The 17,414-nt window shown below is 41.6% G+C and overlaps 1 protein-coding gene across 1 annotated transcript in view; it reads left to right on the top strand.

Annotated features, from left to right (window-relative positions):
- Positions 1-4,264: 4,264 nt before the first annotated feature.
- BMPR1A (bone morphogenetic protein receptor type 1A) overlaps positions 4,265-17,414 on the top strand; it is a 77,183-nt gene continuing 64,033 nt past the window's right edge. The window contains exon 1 of the mRNA XM_032231890.1: positions 4,265-4,498. The gene's annotated coding sequence lies outside the window, so the exon portion shown is untranslated. The remainder of the gene's footprint in view (positions 4,499-17,414) is intronic.

Raw genomic sequence — 17,414 nt, 5'->3', positions numbered from 1 at the left:
ACCAAGTTCAATTCAAATCCCACCAGACCAGTGGTGCTATTCAGCCAGTTCTATCAGGTTCGGGGGGCGGGGGACCGGTAACAGCAGCGGCGGTGGGAGGCTCCGCCCACCGCCCGGACATCATCACATCCTGTTTTTGATGCCCTGTGAATGCAAGCACCCTCACATTTGAGAACCAGAAGCGAAGGTAAGTGAATAGCACCCCTGCGCCAGACCACGGGAACATTCAAAGAAACATGAGATTTGCAGAAATATAAACACAATTTAAAATTTTTTTAAAAAAAAACATTGGGGTGGGAAACTGAACTCCAAGGGTTTGAAATCTTTCAGGCTCCTGAAAAGGGAACAGGCAACTGTTTATTTTTCTGAACACAGACCTTCCACAGTGACATTTTATTGCACTGACAGTTATACACACGCCAAGGTTACCTTCCGTCAGTCCTCATACAGACAAATCGTAGTGTTTCTTAAAAACTGCTGTTTTTACTTACTGCTGGGTTTCAAACGCAAATTTGAAAATAAGACATCTGGGGGTACCTGTTCCAATTGATTCCAGTTGTTTTTGTAATCCCTCAAGGGAATTTGTCCAGTAACAATCGATCAATCAGAATAGAGCTGGAAGGGACTACCAAGGTCTTATAATCCAACCCCCTGCTCAGGCAGGAGACCCTATACCTGTGATGTTCTTTGTGGTCATGTACCTGTGGTGTACCCAAAATGGCACACGAAGCCATGTTGCCTGGCACACATGGCCTTGCCTGTTTGTCTTCCGGGTTTCTGGCGTGCATGCGCGTGTGGCGATCAGCTGTCCTTCACGTGTGCGGCAGTGCTGAAAACCTGTGTGTGTATGTGCACTGGGCAGCTGAATGTTGGGTGTGCATGCATGCCAGAACCCAAAGGTTCGGCTTTTCCGGAGCGTGATCCCTTCATACGCGTGGCAGTGCCAAAAAATCAGTCTGCGCATGTGCCCCGGTCAGCTGATTGTCGGGTGCGCATGCATGCTAGAACCCAAAAGTTCAGCTTTTCTAGAGAATGGTCCGGACACTGCCCTATACCATATCAGACAAGTGGCTGTCCAGTCTCTTCTTCAAACAACTTCTGAAGGCAAGCTGTTCTACCAGTTGATTGTCCTCACTGTTAGGAAGTTTCTCCTTAATTCCAGATTGCTTCTCTCCTTGATCTGTTTCCATCCATTGTTTCTTGTCTTCTGGTGCTTTGGAGAATAAGTTTACCCTTCTCTTCTGGAATACTGGAATATTGCTAGTCCTTCTATTCTCTAGATTAGCCATACCCAAATTTGGCAACCATTCTTCATATGTTTGTGTCACCAAGCCCTTAATCATCTTAGTTGCTCTTCTCTGTACTTTTTCCAAAGTCTCAACATCACTTTTGTAATGTGGTGACCAAAATTGGATGCTGAAGTGGTCTTACTAAATCTTTGTAAAGCAGTACTAAAACTTCACATGAATAAGTTTTCCCTCCTTTGCTGGATGGCAAGAAAGAAAGATTGGGTTTGCAATTCCTCAAAGAAATCTGCAAGCTTGATCGTCATAACAAGTATGTCTTCCATCAATGATTTGAATTAACCCATTATAGATAATTTCATTAAATGCATATTTACGCACCCATCCATAGTCACCCATGTATTCATTTCATTACCTAAAATGTCCTTTTTCAGTAAAAACAAAACTGAGTTGTGGCTTTTATATAATAATGTGCTGGGCATCTTCATCACTTTAGTTGTTAAATTGTTAAATTGTTTTAAATTGTGTAGCAAACAATTGTTAAACTGTCAGGTTTTGTCAAACTGGCCATATTCTTATGTCAAACTAGAGTTGGCTGTTCTAAGCTGCAAAAATCTGGACCACCATTAGAGGACACAATATTTCACTTTTTAAATGTCATTTTGCTGCCCTCTGATGGTCCCCTGTATTGTTGCAGACCACATTTGACAGCACTTGTTAAACAAAGCAGGTATTCATCTAAAATAGGATATTTGGACTTAGACCAGTGTAGGCATCTGTGGCGGCCACTGGAAAAAGGCACACATTTAAACAGCGTGAGAAAGCTTCATTTATAACTTAATTTGTCTGAGCGCTTCCTTCTGCCAATCTTGGATTCCACTGACCAAGCAACTTTGCCCATGGATAACCCAGGGTGACCAGTTTGGAGTTTAAATGTTCTCAAGTTTTTAAGCACAACACTGATTATGCAAAAAAATCTCCCAGTTTAAAAAATAAAACATTGCCTAGAAGAAGGATATTTGGGATGGATACTTAATTTCCAGGTAATCCAGAGCTCTGGGAGAATTTCCGTTCAGCAGCAGCCCAGCCATGGGTGGAATCCTTTCCTGAGTTTGCAGTGCAAGGTTTTGCAAATTTGCAATTTTCCTTCATGAAGATCTTCTGGGGTTTAGGACAAACGAACTAAGAGTAGGAGGGGGGGGGTGAAATTTGTTTGGGCTAGGAGTTAATCTACCAAGATGCTTTAAAAAAAGCTTAGAACCAATACTATGAATTTCACACCCACATGCAAATTAAGTTTGTAATAACTATTGATAACACAGGTTAGGACAGTGATGGTGAACTTTTTTTGCCCAAACTGGAAAGCATGCGCACCGGAAACTCGAAGACCAACTGGCTGGCGTGCAGGAACACCGGCCAGCCAGTTGTCAGGTTTCCAGCCCTCCAGCACGTGAAGATGAGCTGGCCGGCCGGCAGGCAGGCATACGCCGGAAATCAAGAGTAGCTGGCGATGGCACTTGTGCCCACAAAGAAGGCTCTGTGCGCCACCTCTGGCATGTGTGCCATAGGTTAGGGTGTTCCAGGTGGATGTAAAATTTTTGATTGCAGGTTCTGTGGGCGTGGCTTGGTAGGTGTGACAGGGGAAAGATACTGTAAAATCCCATTGCCACTTCACCCCAGGGGAAGGTTACTACAGAATCCCCATTCCCTTCTGATCAGCTGGGACTCGGGAGGCAGAGATTAGATGGGGGCGGGGCCAGTCAGAGGTGGTATTTACCTGTTCTCCAAACTACTCAACATTTCCATTTCCCGTTCTCCAGAACTGGTCAGAACATGCTGAATCCCACCTCTGGGATGTTCTAAGCGAAGTGTGGAAAAATAGAGCAGTTTGAGTCGGTGGGAGTGGGCAGCTATGGAAGATTGTTGGGGTTATCAATCTATTAACATCTTGCAAAATTTGATAAAATTAGTAGATTGCAAAACTGCAGCTGTGTTTCTTACCTTGTGACACTGATTCGTGCACAAAACAAGCAGAAATTGTAGGTGCAAGGCTGTTTTCATTATTTCTCTCAGAATAACTATTGTCACTTTGAATATACACTAATCAGAATACATTAAAATGAAGTCTCATTGCGTACATCTCTCAAACGGTCTCTAATATATATTACATAAACATGACAAAATAAATGCAAAAATTACTTTTTTTCAATTTTCTCCTCCAAAAACAAAAAGATGAACCTCTACTAGAGAGACCATATGGCTCATTCATTTATTTTTGCTTGGCTTCCTTAAAGTATTTATAGGCCGACCATTCTACCAATCTCAGGTCAGAGAGAGGCAGATTATTTCTCAGAAAGCGTTTATAATCCGCCTTAATCCTTGGCTGGGAACCCTATGAATAAAAATGTAACCAAGGAAATCTAACGAAATCGTGGTTTCATTCAACACTAATATGTAATATAATTTATATTACACAGTAATACTTTTGCAAGGGAAAAGAGTTGCGTTCCTCCTCCTCCGCCCCCGCCTCTTCTGATCTCGGCCTCTGTGGCTTGAAAGGCTACAGAGCATGCGCGCAGGAGACGAGAGGAACGTTCCTTTCCTCCCCCCTCGCAATATGCCAGGTAGGCGCAGGCGAAGACACATCTCGCTCGTTCGCCTAGCGCCACCTTCGGCAATTTCCGTCGAGGGCTCGGGTTGGGAATGGACACGCCCCATCCCTGGAAAGGTGCATTAGGGAGGAGATTTTTTTTTTAAAGGTGGAGGGGGGAAAACGAGGTTTCCCGAACCCGCTCGGTAGCCTCCGCCGGGGAAGGGCGAAGAAGCGTCCCTCGACGGCCGGACTCTTATTTCTCTTCTGCAAGCTGCTCCTTCCGCCGGCCTCTGATTGGACTCCTCGACGCCCCTTGGGCGGTGCCCGCCTCCTTTCCCGAGCCGTGATTGGAACCACCCCACGCCAAGGCGCGTCCCCTCCCCCTCCGAGAGAGCGCGCGCGCGCCCCCGAGCCGCTGTTCTTTTTTTTTCTCTCACTCTCTTCCCCCCCCACTCGCTCCCTCTCCCGCGCATGCGCGTGGGCCATCCCAAGGCGCCGTAAGAGGACCGACGGCGGCTCCACTCGGCCCGGGCGTCGAAGAGAGCAGACGCCGCCGCCTCCTGCTCTCCCTGCCCTGTCTAGGCCTCCGCTTCCCTCGGCCGGGGGACGCGCTTCGGATCCAGGCGATCCCCGGGGACGCTCCGAGGACGATGCCCCGCGGGTGAGCGAGGGAGGCCCTCTTGGCCGGGCCTGGCGGGGCGCAGCGGGACGGGCTGCTTGCGCTGGGCCGCCTGGGGTGGGGATGGGGGACTGGCCTGGGAGGGCCCCTCAGTAGATGGGAGAGGGCGGCCTCGGCGACACCCCAGTGGAGGCTGAAAGGGCCTGAGTCTCCCTTGAGCTTTGGAAGAAAGGAAAAGGGCTGGTCCTCCTTCCTTCTTTCTTTCTTTCCCCCTTTTCCTTCCTTTCCTTCCCCCTTTTCCTTCCTTCTCCCTTTTTCTCCCTTCTTCCCCCTTTTCCTTTCTTCCTTTCCTTCCTTCCCCTTTTTCCTTTCTTTCCTTCTTTACCATTTTCCTTCCGTCTTTCCACTTTTCCTTTCCCTCCTTCCTTTCTTCTTTCCTTTTTCCTCCCTTTCTTCCTTTCCTTCCTTCCCCTTTTTCCTTTCTTTCCTTCTACTTCCTTTTCCTCCCTCCCTCCTTTCCCTGGTTCCTTTTTAATTAAGGGGGTGGTTGCTCGTCCCTTGGACTGCACCCCTCGAAGTAAACAAAAAGGATCAAAGGAGTGCCTAATTAGCAGCCTTAATCAAGCCAGAGTCCTTGCTGCTCCTCTGCAGGACACCCCAAATTAAAGCCGTGGGTAATCCGGTTGCACTTGGTTTGGAGCGCATGGGATGGAGAAATGAGATTGGTGGATCTCCTCTACACCCCCACCCCCCCCAAAAAAGAGATCTATATTTGGGAATGGATTGCCACGATCAGTTTAGAGAGGGCTCAAATAAAGCCTAATTCGATGGTTGTTGATGGCTCAGTTGTTTTCTTTTGCTACAAATCCTGGGTGGATATATTGTTGGTCATTCATTAGTTATTATTTATTGGGCAAGGAAAGAAAGTAAATAAGTCTAATGAGGCCATTTGATGACAGAGGTGGTAGAGAGGGTCATTTCCATAAAAGGCTACAGAAAAGAAAGTAAGGAATAAAGTTTGAGATTGGAAAGTGCGTATTTTGTTCTTGCTGTGGTTTGCATTTCACTGGGAAAATACGGTTGTGTTTGACCACGGTCTTTAAACTTCAACCCCTTCCTAATGTTTGTCCCATAGTATGTGCTGCTACTGATAATACATTTTGTAATCCAACTTTCCCAAAAAGCATCCACTTGAGCAAAGACAATTTTGATACAACCCAAGCTCTAGTAACATCAAATGTGTAACACAGGGATCCTTAAACTTTGCCTGATGTTTCTTTGTACTTTTCTTTCCTCTGTGTGTTGTGTGTACCCCATTTAGGACAAGAGCAAATAGGTTTGTGACTAATTTTCCAGATGGGGGTTGGCCAATAGTTCTCACAAACGCCTTCCACTGCATTTAGCTTTTCTTTTACACAAGATTATCACATGAAATGGCACATCCGGAGAAACAACACTTTTTCCATGTTTGCCAGTAACATTTATGAGATGTTTTAACAGGTGTATCTTCTCCAGCAGATTCATGGCATGACTTGAAGTGCAAGTGGTTACAGGGTAGACTAGAAAATATTTGTACTCGACCGGCATAAAAAATCTTGGTCCTTGTTGCGTGCAGTTTAAGAATCCACTTGAAATTAAACAAATGTGTTTCTTAAAACTAGGTTCTGCATTCTCTAGCAAGTCTCCAGTCAACGTAGTGCAATTTTTTAAAAAAATCATTACATTTATAGTGAGATTGGAATGTACGCTACTATAGTTAAGCTGTTTATCTGCACTTCTTTCATGGGTCTTGTTTAAAATGCTCAGAAAATTGGAAGTTATTCACTTCTTGGTAAGAAAGTTAAGATATTAAACAGCAGTTTGAAGTCTGCAACTTGCTCTTCTATTAATCTTTAGGAATATGCTGAATGTTATTTGGTCAAGATGTGCATTGTTTCAATTTTGAACTTAATATGATATCATGATATGATAAGGGCTCAGTGGCTAAGATGCTGAGCTTGTCGATCAGAAAGTTTGGCAGTTTGAATCCTTAGCGCTGCGTAACGGACTGAGCTCCCATTACTTGTCCCAGCTTCTGCCAACCTAGCAGTTTGAAAGCACATAAAAAATGCAAATAGAAAAATAGGGACTACCTTTGGTGAGAAGATAACAACGTTCCGTGCCCCTTTGCCGTTTAGTCATGCCAGCCACATGACCACGGAGATGTCTTTGGACAGCTCTGGCTCTTCGGCTTTGAACCGGAGATGAGCACCGCCCCCTGGAGTCAGGAACAACTAGCACATATGAGCAAGGGCTTTACCTATGATATGTCAGTAGTTACAGTGGTTGTGTTAACCATATGATAGCTTCTGAAATGGTGAATTTAAGTGAAAGCGAGGTTCCTGACATCAGTAGCTTATGTACAGTATGTGACTTCTTTTTTGAAGAGCAATATTGGAAAGCCTGCTCAGAAACCATCTTGCATTCGTACCACCCAAATACGAGATGCTAGTAGGCTTGGCAATAAAATACTCTCATATCCGGATTAGAAGGTTCCCATCTGCGTCATCCTGTCCCTTAGGGAACGTCACCTGCCTGAATCCCAGGTTAGGCCTGTACAGTCACTACCTCCCAACTCTGGAATGATGCTCTCCTAAGAGCAGACGGGCTACAATCCTGCTAGTCTTTCAAAGCACCTTTGAACTGACTATTTCTTTGGGAGCCCTGTGGATAGGAAATGGTTGTATTATGACGCTTGGGATGCTATTTATTATATTATGCTTATGCTTAGTCTTTCATCTTATTCCTGTTCTGGAGCTCTGTAAACCATTCAGTTCAGATCGGATCATCCTATAGGCTTCGCATGTAGGTATAAATAAATATAGGGATGCGGTTGCTCAGTGGCTAAGATGCTGAGCTTGTCGATCAGGAGGTCGGCAGTTCAGCGGTTCGAATCCCTAGCATTGTGTAACGGAGTGAGCTCCCGTTACTTGTCCCAGCTTCTGCCAACCTAGCAGTTCAAAAGCACATAAACAATGCAAGTAGAAAAATAGGAACCATCTTTGGTGTGAAGGTAACAGAGTTCTGTGTGCCTTTGGCATTTAGTCATGCTGGCCACATGACCAAAGAGACATCTTGGGACAGCACTGGCTCTTCGGTTTTGAAATGGAGATGAGCACTGCCCCCTAGAGTTGGGAACGACTAGCACGTGTGCGAAGGGAACCTTTACCTTTTACCTATAAATAAATATTTGAATTTACTCACCAACACTTGGGAAGATTCTTCTTTTATTCTTTCCTCTTCTCTGGAGGGTTAAAAGTCTTTCAGGTGTGGATTTGGGGGATTTTGAAGTGGTAAGAGAGCCCTGCTACTTCCCAGTATATTTTAATTTATAATCACTTGGAATTTTGAAGTATAAATGAAGTGGAGAAAACTAGGGCCAAAATATAATATTTGCTTAAAGAAAAACAAATCCTAAAGATATTTACAACATATTAAAGATACTATAAGAGGACTTTATGAAGGCCATCATCAAGATAATATACATGGAAAAACAAAATTTAAGTAGAAGAAAAATGCATAATTTGTACTACGTTTGCAAAAATAGAATAAATTTCCCGGTGAAATTTTAGAAACTGCTGCCAGATAGGAAGACAGAACTGAATTTGTAATGTGTTTGAAGTTCCATCCTTATTAGAAGTATTTCACAATCTTACTTCGATCCTTAAAATGCCACATGAGAAATATTGCCTTCTTCATTAAAATGGATTGCTGTTTGCTTGCTGTTTCAGAAAGTTAATCCAGTTGTGATCAATAGAGTTTAGCCCCTAAATTTGTTACCTTAAATTTGTGGATTACAGCTACAGGTTTAGATGATCATACCTTACAGTAATTGAGTGATAGGATTATTTGAGAGATTGAAAGGATTGTGCTTTCATATATATTTGTTTTCTAAATAATTCAAAATACAAGGAGCAATAGGCATGCATGTGTAGAAAATAGCCTGCCTTTAAAAACAATGCTTCAGTTCTTTTGGGCCAGTTAAACTGTCTTTTATTATCATTTTTTTATTTATTCAGTCTTGATAATTTAAAACCGTCATTTTCACAGCTAATAAGATAAGTAATATGGAATTTGAAATTGGGCAAATTTAATAAAATATCTTTCATCTACCACTAACATTCTCATTTTGTAGTCTTTAACTCTGGCAAAACGGTGCTTATTATGGCTACAATTTTTGAACCACGACATCTCAAATACACTAATTTACAGAATGCACCCATAATCCAGGACTCCAGTAATGCCACTTAGAATATGGACAAAAGGCCATCAGAAATTACCATTTGACCATTTGAAGTTACAACAGCATTGGGAAAAAAGTGACTTATGACCATTTTCACTCTTACAACCGTTGTAACATACCCATTGTCACATGATCAAAATTCAGACATTTGGCAACTCATATTTATGATGGTTGGAGAGTTCTGGGTTCATGTGAAGTTTCCCCCCACACAAACCTTTTGTGACCTTCTGAGAAGCAGAGTCAATGAGACAGCCAGATTCGTTTAACAACGGTGTTACTAATTTAATAACCGGAGTAATCCACTTAACAAACGTGGCAAGAAAAGTTATAAAAGGAGGCAAAACTCACTTAACAAATGTCTCACTTCGCAAGATAAATTTTGGGCTCAGCTGTGGTCGTAGGTCGAGGACTATCTATATTGGCACACAGTAGTTACATTCCTAGTATCTGCCTGGTGCAAGTACAAACAGGTATATACAGATGGTTTCATTGGCACGCCCGTCTTTCACTTTAGCTTTCACGATATCTTTGATTTGCTATCACGGTTAGGAACTTGTTTATAGCGTCAGGGTTCCAAGTGACACCCCCAACTATTAAAAACTCCGAGGCTTGAGTTTCCTCAAAGTTCCACTTTATTAGAGATGTCATATTGGCACATCTGGGAAAACCCGAATCTGAAAGCTTCCAGGTTCTCCCCACCCAATTGAAAGTCCAAGGCCCTACCCAGCACCCTCATGCCCATCACATGGCCCAATCAGGCACCATCTGAAATTGGAGATAACTCCCAATCACACCGCTCCAGGTGCAGGGCAAGGTGTCCTTGCCTCTCTGAGACTATGCATCTTCCATACTCCATATAATCCCTCCTCCCATTTTTCCCTCAGCATTAAATGTGGCAGGCCTGAAGTCCCAATGCAAAATATGACTTCCAGCTCTGACATATAGAGAATTTAGCTTTTAAAGACATCCAGAAGGTGAGAAGGCCTTTAGTCAGAGTGAATGGAGATCCTAGATAGATTGAAAGATGGTGAACAAGCCTTTTTCCTATTCATTTTCCTTCAAGGGTCCCCTGACCTCCGTGTCTAAAGGCACAATTTATTTCATTACATTTCATTTGAGAAAACTGTCCCCATGCTAAATTGAGGCACACCCCCCCCCCCAAAATCCTTTTTCAAGGATTTGGAAAAAAAAAACCCTAAACATTAAGACATCGCCAAGGGGCCGCCAAGGGAGTTTGGTCACTGATAGAGTGGGAAGAGAAGCTGTTGTTAACCATCGAATTGGTGTTCTCTTTCTCTTTGGAATGGCCCAATTTCTGCTTCTCTGCCACTTAAGGTCTCTGCAAGTAGAAAAAACATGAAATAGATATATTTTAAATGCTTTCAATGATTGTGATTAGTACTAGAAGTTGATATTGAGATATTGAATAATGAAAGAAAGACAAAGGATGGAACTTTAATATAAACAGAGGTGAAGAGGTAATTAATGGGAATATGAATACAAACAAATGGGAAACAAAAAAAATATTAGTCTTTGAATATAATAGTGATAAGGGGGGGAAGGTTAAAATAGAGATAGAAATAAAAGGGGAAATATTGTGTGTGTATGTGTGTGTGTATATGCATGCATGCATGCATGCATACATACATATATAGTAGTAAAAGATATGGGCAAATAATATGAAACAGTGAAAATGAAATTAATAACTATGAGTAATAATATTATGTCTGTTTGTATAGAAATGTATGATACTCTGGTGTCAACCATTCATGCATTGATATGTATAAACAATATAAAATAAAAAACTTGATATAAAAAAGTCTCTGCAAGTATTGGGGGAGAGGGGGGAGTAGCACCACTCAAGCCACCTTGGATAAATCACAATTATTTTAAAACACGAACCTCAAGATTGGATTTACAAGATGCACCAAAGCATCACAAACCACAGGGGCTGGATGCACATATCCTATTAAGGGAAAATCAACATTTTTAGCACGTTTGTGTGGCCAAAAGTAAATTACTGGAACAGATATTTTGGGCCAGTGGGATGCCAGAATGGAATGGTTGGTTGGTGCAGAGGTCTCCGAACATAGCCACTTTTAAGACTCAGCATGGCTGGCTGAGGAATTCTGGGAGTTGAGGTCCCCAAGTCTTAAAGTTGCTGAGTTTGGAGACCCCTGGGTTGGTCTATACTTGCTCTTTTCAAAGATTGGATTGTCTTCACTCAGGGCCAAAGATAAGCTAATCTTCTGGCTGTTTGCCTTGGGATTTGCCTAGACAAGAAGATTCTTCAGTTCTCCTCCACAGAGAAGAATTTAGCATATCATTTATAATTTAATCAAGTGTATTGGCGGCTCTTAAAGAAAACTGCACCTTCTAAAGCCCTTTGATCTCAGAAGTTACGTGTAATATATTGTGCTCAGAATCCACCTGGAGAAAACCTAAATGAAGTTAAACAGGGTGTCCAAATGAAAGTCTCTTGAGTAGACTTTCGTTGCACAATAATTTTTTAAAAACTACATTAAATACAACTAAAGAAAGAAAATGTACGTCAGGCACCAATTTCTACCAAAATTGCATTTAAGATCATTTAAAGGTGGACAATTAAAAAAAAGTAGGGAATTCGAATCATTTAAAAGTGAAAAATGACATTTTAATTAATATTTCATGATATTAATCGCATATAGTCACGGCTATGGTCTTCCCAGTTGCAATGGATGGCTGTGAAAGGTGGACCATAAGGAAGGCTGAGCGCCAAAGAATGGAGGCCTTTGAACTCAGGTGCTGGAGTAGACTCCTGCGAGTCCCTTGGACTGCAAGGCCATGAAACCGGTCAGTCCTAGAAGAGATCAACCCTGACTGCTCTTTAGGAGGCCAGATCCTGAAGAGGAAACTCAAATCCTTTGGCCACCTAATGAGAAGGAAGGACTCACTGGAGAAGACCCTCATGCTGGGAAAGATAGAGGGCAAAAGAAGAAAGGGACGACAGAGAATGGGGTGGCTGGATGGAGTCACTGAAACAGTCGGCGTGAGCTTAAATGTACTCCAGAGGATGGTAGAGGACAGGAAGGCCTGAAGGAATGTTGTCCATGGGGTCGAGATATGTCAGACACAATTTTGCAACTAACAACAACAACAATATTAATCACATTTGAAGAGCCCTGCATGGTTTACATTTATGAAAAAACGGTGTTGGTCCCAGAAGAAATCCCTTCCCCGTGTCCTTTTCTCGCATGTTTATAGGAACATTTAAAGCTACCCATGCATTTCAAAAGTGGTAAAGAGTTTGGGAAAATAGTGCGTCACTATATCCAATATCCTCCCCTCCCCTTTAGATTCAGAGGCACGCAGTGGAGATGTCAGCTGTTTTTCCAGCCTTTCGCAGTCAGAATATCTGGCATGGTCGACTCCAGCTAAGATGCCAAACTAAGCAAGGAGACACGTAGAAAAAAAATAAAAGCCAAAGAGGCCAGTGCGAAAGATGGAACTCACAGAACACTGTGGAAAAAGAGAAGATAGCACGAAGGGAGGCAAAAGAGCTGGGGGTGTGCAAAACTAGGGAAATTTATAAGTTCCGAGAGGGAAAGAGAGTGTAGGTATGGATAGATGACAGAGAAAGGAGCAGATAAAAGGTGCAGAAACAAATGAGGCAAGACTAGGAGCTTTAGCGATTTGAGATAGGTAAATAGAAAAAAAAAAGATAGTGCACTTCAGTAGGAACAGTTTGTGTAGCGTATAAAAATGAAAATGAGCGTATACAGATAAAAGAAAATTTGGTTAGATTGATCTGAAATATGACTTAAAATAGTACCAAACAGCACATGATGGCACCCTGCAAATCAGATGGAGAATTATCTTTCCAACTTTATATAATAATTGATTTCAGACATAAGAATCCAAAATGTTGCTTTAGTGCTGCTGAAAAATATTAAAAATGCTATGAATTTTAGCCCAAAATATTGTCACAGAAGAATGAGCCCAAAAAGATCCGAATTTCACCTCACGGCAGCAAATTGTTGATAACATTAAATATTTTCTGAGGTGTTCCACACACACACAAACACAGACAATACACACGCACACACATATATATTATACATACATATATATATACACACACATACATACATGTACATATATATACATACACACATACATATACATACACACGCACATATATACACACACACCTGGTTTTTAATTAATTAGTATTTAGTTATTGGATAGATTGAAGAGATAAATTTCAGTTTACTTTTTGCCGTTTCTTCATGAGCTATTATTAGAATTGATGGTACCCCCAGTCATTTCTTCTATTAGGAAACATGGTCCTTTAAGGGAGTTTTGACATCACAACAATGTTCAAATAAGAGATTTGTTAAGTTGAATAGAATAAAATTTCAAGAACCACTCTAAGGTAATTCAGTCCTATATTATAGGAGGTTTACAAACTAAAAGCAGTTTACCAGCTATTCAGAACTCAGGATTTTTGCAAAGAAGATTTTTCATGGGTGAAAGGATAAGAAATATACCTTCAACCGAATCTATCTCGTTTATATCTTGCTGCATTATCCAAGAAGCTCAACATCTGTCAAACCTGAGACTAAAGGCAAATATTTTAAGCACCATAAATGTCTGAATTCATCCTATCAACCCAAATGATAACTGAAAATGTGAAGAATTAAAAACAATTTTCTCAGCAGATAATTGTCATGTTTTGAATGAGATTCTTGAAGGATGACTTTGCCAAATAGATGGCAAGCAAATTTAACAAAAAATAAATAAATATTTACTTAAAATAATACTAAAGTATAAACAGAAATAGGCTTCTTATTAAAATGCACCGATAACTGCTTTTTTCTTGCCACAAATTCTCAGAGAAATTCTGGGCTGTTTGTCATTCACACCAATTTTGGAACTAAATTTAAATTTCCAAATAAAGAAGGTTTTCCAAAATAGGGACATAACCAAAGCCCCAAATATTTCACTGTTATTCCTAGCTTTAAATCTGATTTCCCTCAATTAAACCTGATCTTTCCCAAAAACAACCAGATAGTATGCCAACTTTTAAAGAAATATATTGTATAACAATTTATTTATCAAACATAAGATAGTATGTATAGAATACCTAATGTCTACCTCAGTACTACAATAGTGTTAATATTTTTGGTTTTTCTTAGCATAAGGAAGAGGTTTCCAAGCCATTAAGAAAAAAGATGTAATCTTTGAAGAATATCTTGACATTAAATGAAAGAGAGTGCAAAGAAATACACTTTTGGTACCATGCGTACATTATTGTCACCAAATGATTGGACTAAAGTCAATCATTTATAGAGAATACATGAAATTCTTTGTAAAATTCTTTCAGACCATCTATAAAACCATATGAACACTTTTCTGGACATCCAAAAGCATAGTAATTATCGCTCTGGAGTTAAAAGTGACTATTAAATTAAAAACATAATCTTATCAGAACTTTGAGGGTCATGTTTAAAGACCAAAAGAACTATATATACACATTAATCTTGGTGTCTACAGCTGAAATATCTAATAGGGTTCTTTCCAGCGGTGGGTTTCACATTTTGTTACCACCGGTTCTTCCCACAAGTACTCACTTTGTGAGCGCATATGCCCTTCCACACATGTGCCCGGCCTTCCGCACATGCGCTTTGCTCGTGTGGGCGCCTTTTGCGCATGTGCCCGGACTCAAAAACGTGCTTAAATAGGACAGCATAGAGCCACCCATGATTCCCCCTACAGGTTTGGGTGAACCGGTTTGAACTGGATGAATACCACCTCTGGTTCTTTCCTGGTTAAGGAAGTCTCAGGGTATAAACCTCATTAAAAATACTTAAAGATGAATGAATGAATGGGAGGCTAGAATATAAAAAAATTAGGATTATTAAAAGAAGAAAATGGCAAGAAAAGGTATGCCAAAGCCATATCCTGTAAACAAAAGTGCAGATGCAGCAATTCTACAGCAAAGAAAGTAATAAACAAAAATTGAAAACCTGTTCTTCCAGACTGATGCCTCCTTGGCATGTGCTGTGCATATTGATGCATGCGGAAAGTATGAAATTAAAGAGATAAAAAGTTATCTTGCTACCTGAACGATATAAATAAAAGTTCCTAAAAGCAAAAGGGAAACTAGAGCAATCAAAACTGCACAAAGCACTTCAGAATAACAGGATTGGAAGGGACCTTGGAGGTCTTCTAGTCCAACCCCCAGCTCAGGCAGGAAACCCTATAGCTTCAATCTCTTTTAAAAAATTTCCAGTGTTGGAGCACTCACCACTTCTGGAGGCAAGTTGTTTCACTGATTAATTGTTCTCACTGTCTGGAAATTTCTTCTTACTTCTAAGTTGCTTCTCTGCTTGTTTAGAGCACAAACTTCAATATATAACCTTTCCCCAGAATTTATAAACAAGGCTGTAATTTTAAGTGCAGGTTTGCAAAACAATCAGCTGTTGATTCTGGGAGTTGAAGTCTATATGTCTTAAAGTTGCCACGGTTGTACCCCCCTGATTTAGAGACTTCTGTACAGAAAATTGTTCAATTCAAATACAGTAGCAATATAATGAAATTTACCAAGCATGTTTTAGAAATTCAGAGGTAGTGTGAGCATAGGCACCCAAGAAACAGTCTACAGAGGATCTACAAGTTAGATCAGCAGTCACCAACTGGTCTGTGGACCAATGGTGGTCCGCCAGAAAATTTTGGTGGTCCCCAGAAAAATTATTTGCATTTTTTATATTGTACTAAATCAGAGGTCCTCAAACTGCAGCCCCTGGGCCGGATATGTGCAATGAACAATTGTGCTGCTGCAGAGAGTTTCCACTTCAGGGTCTTTTTGTGTGGGTCGAAGTAGGCAGAAATTCTGACTTGGGGCCTTCTTCAGCCTCCTGATGTGGGGTTTTGGGCGAAGGCTGGAGCCATGGGTGACGAAGAGCCAGAGGGCCTTGTTCCAGTGGGACTGCATCATGGCCTGGAACTGGCTGACCATCTCAGCCCACTGAGCCTCCAGGCGCCAGTACCTAGCCTTGCACTCCCACAGGTCTTCCCTCTGCTTGGAAAGCCTATGCTCGTAGTCCTCAGTGAGGTGCTTCTGCTGAGCCTCCTTCTTAGTCAGATCCAGTTTGAAGTGAGCCAGTTGTTTTGCCAACTCTTTCTCATGGTGGCTCTTTAGCTCCAACAACTGCTTCCTGTTGGGACCTTAAGGAGTCCGAGCGGGCAGACGAGGAGTGACTGGGACGGGAGGGGTGAGTAGTGGCTGGCAAGGCACCCCTCGATGTGACTGACATCAAGTTGGCCTTGCCCATCCAGTCACATGACCACCTAGCCATGTCCACCCAGAGGTCATTAGGCAGATCCTATTAGTGGTCCACAGGATTTAAAATTATGAATTTAATGGTCCCTGAGGTCCAAAAGGTTGGGGACCCCTGAGTTAGATGCAGAGATGCAATGATCCACAATTTCCACCCTGGCATTCCCCACCCCCCAAATAAGAGCCAGGTCTGCTGCACCCCAAGTACTCCCAACAAGATAATAAAATTGCTCCAGATAATATAAAAATAACATAGATTGATGTCACTTGATTAGCGGTGTTCTACAAAGGGACCCAGTGGATGTATATTTCTGCACGTTTTGTATGTTCCTATTTCATTCAAGTCCCACCAGAATTGTGATTTCACTGTATTGTCAATCAAGCTCAGAAATGTATTAAAATACCATCAGATACTTGGATGATAAACAAAACCTGGGCTGTGATAAAATGTTTAGTATGTAGGCAACATCTTTAAGCTTGAAAAGAACCTTCTTTTTTTATAAAGATAAGGGCTGGTTTTCACCATCTGTTCCTGCTGGAAAACCTCATCTCGTACTATGATCTAAGAAACTTCACAATGAATAGCTGAGCCTTATCAACTGTACAGAAAGGGTAAACCTACATGGACAGTGTTAAGTAAAGTTTTAAGGACATTCTGCTAGAATACAATTTTACAATTTTAATATTTTTCAGAGCCAGAGATGTCTGCAGGATCCAGTGCTTCTGTCATAACGACAAAAGTAGGGTCTTACCATCACATCACACCATCTGCTCCTTGCATGTTTCTCCAATATCAAAACATGCATACAGAATAGGTGGAACTTGTGTTATATTGTCTTTTTTGTTGTTGTTAGTTGTGAAGTCGTTTCTGATCCATTGCAATTCCATGGACAAAGTACCTCCAATCCTCTAGCATCCTCTGTAGTACATTTAAGCTCACACCGACTGCATTGGTGACTCCATCCAGCCACCTCATTCTCTTCCGTCCTCTTCTTCTCTTCCCCTCAATTTTTCCCAGCATTAGGCTCTTCTCCAGGGAATCCTTCCTTCTCATTAGGTGGCCAAAGTACTTGAGTTTCATCTTCAGGATCTGGCCTTCTAAAGAGCAGTCAGGGTTGATGTCCTAGGACTGACTGGTTGGATCATCTTGCAGTCCAAAGGACTCGCAGGAGTCTTCTCCAGCACTAACCTTTTCAAACTGCCTTGTTCAGGATCTTTTCATTGAGGAAACTTTGAGTCCTCAGAAAGAAATAGTTGCATGTCTGCCTAAATCTGGTTGGGTAGTGCAGTCTTTGGAGGATGCAAGGGTCCGCTTCACAGCTGCCACATGATCCAAAGACATGGTGGTTTTCAAT

Source organism: Thamnophis elegans, chromosome 15, assembly GCF_009769535.1.
Source record: "Thamnophis elegans isolate rThaEle1 chromosome 15, rThaEle1.pri, whole genome shotgun sequence".
In the NCBI taxonomy this organism is placed as follows: Eukaryota; Metazoa; Chordata; class Lepidosauria; order Squamata; family Colubridae; genus Thamnophis; species Thamnophis elegans.
This window is presented reverse-complemented; position numbering and strand designations above follow the sequence as displayed.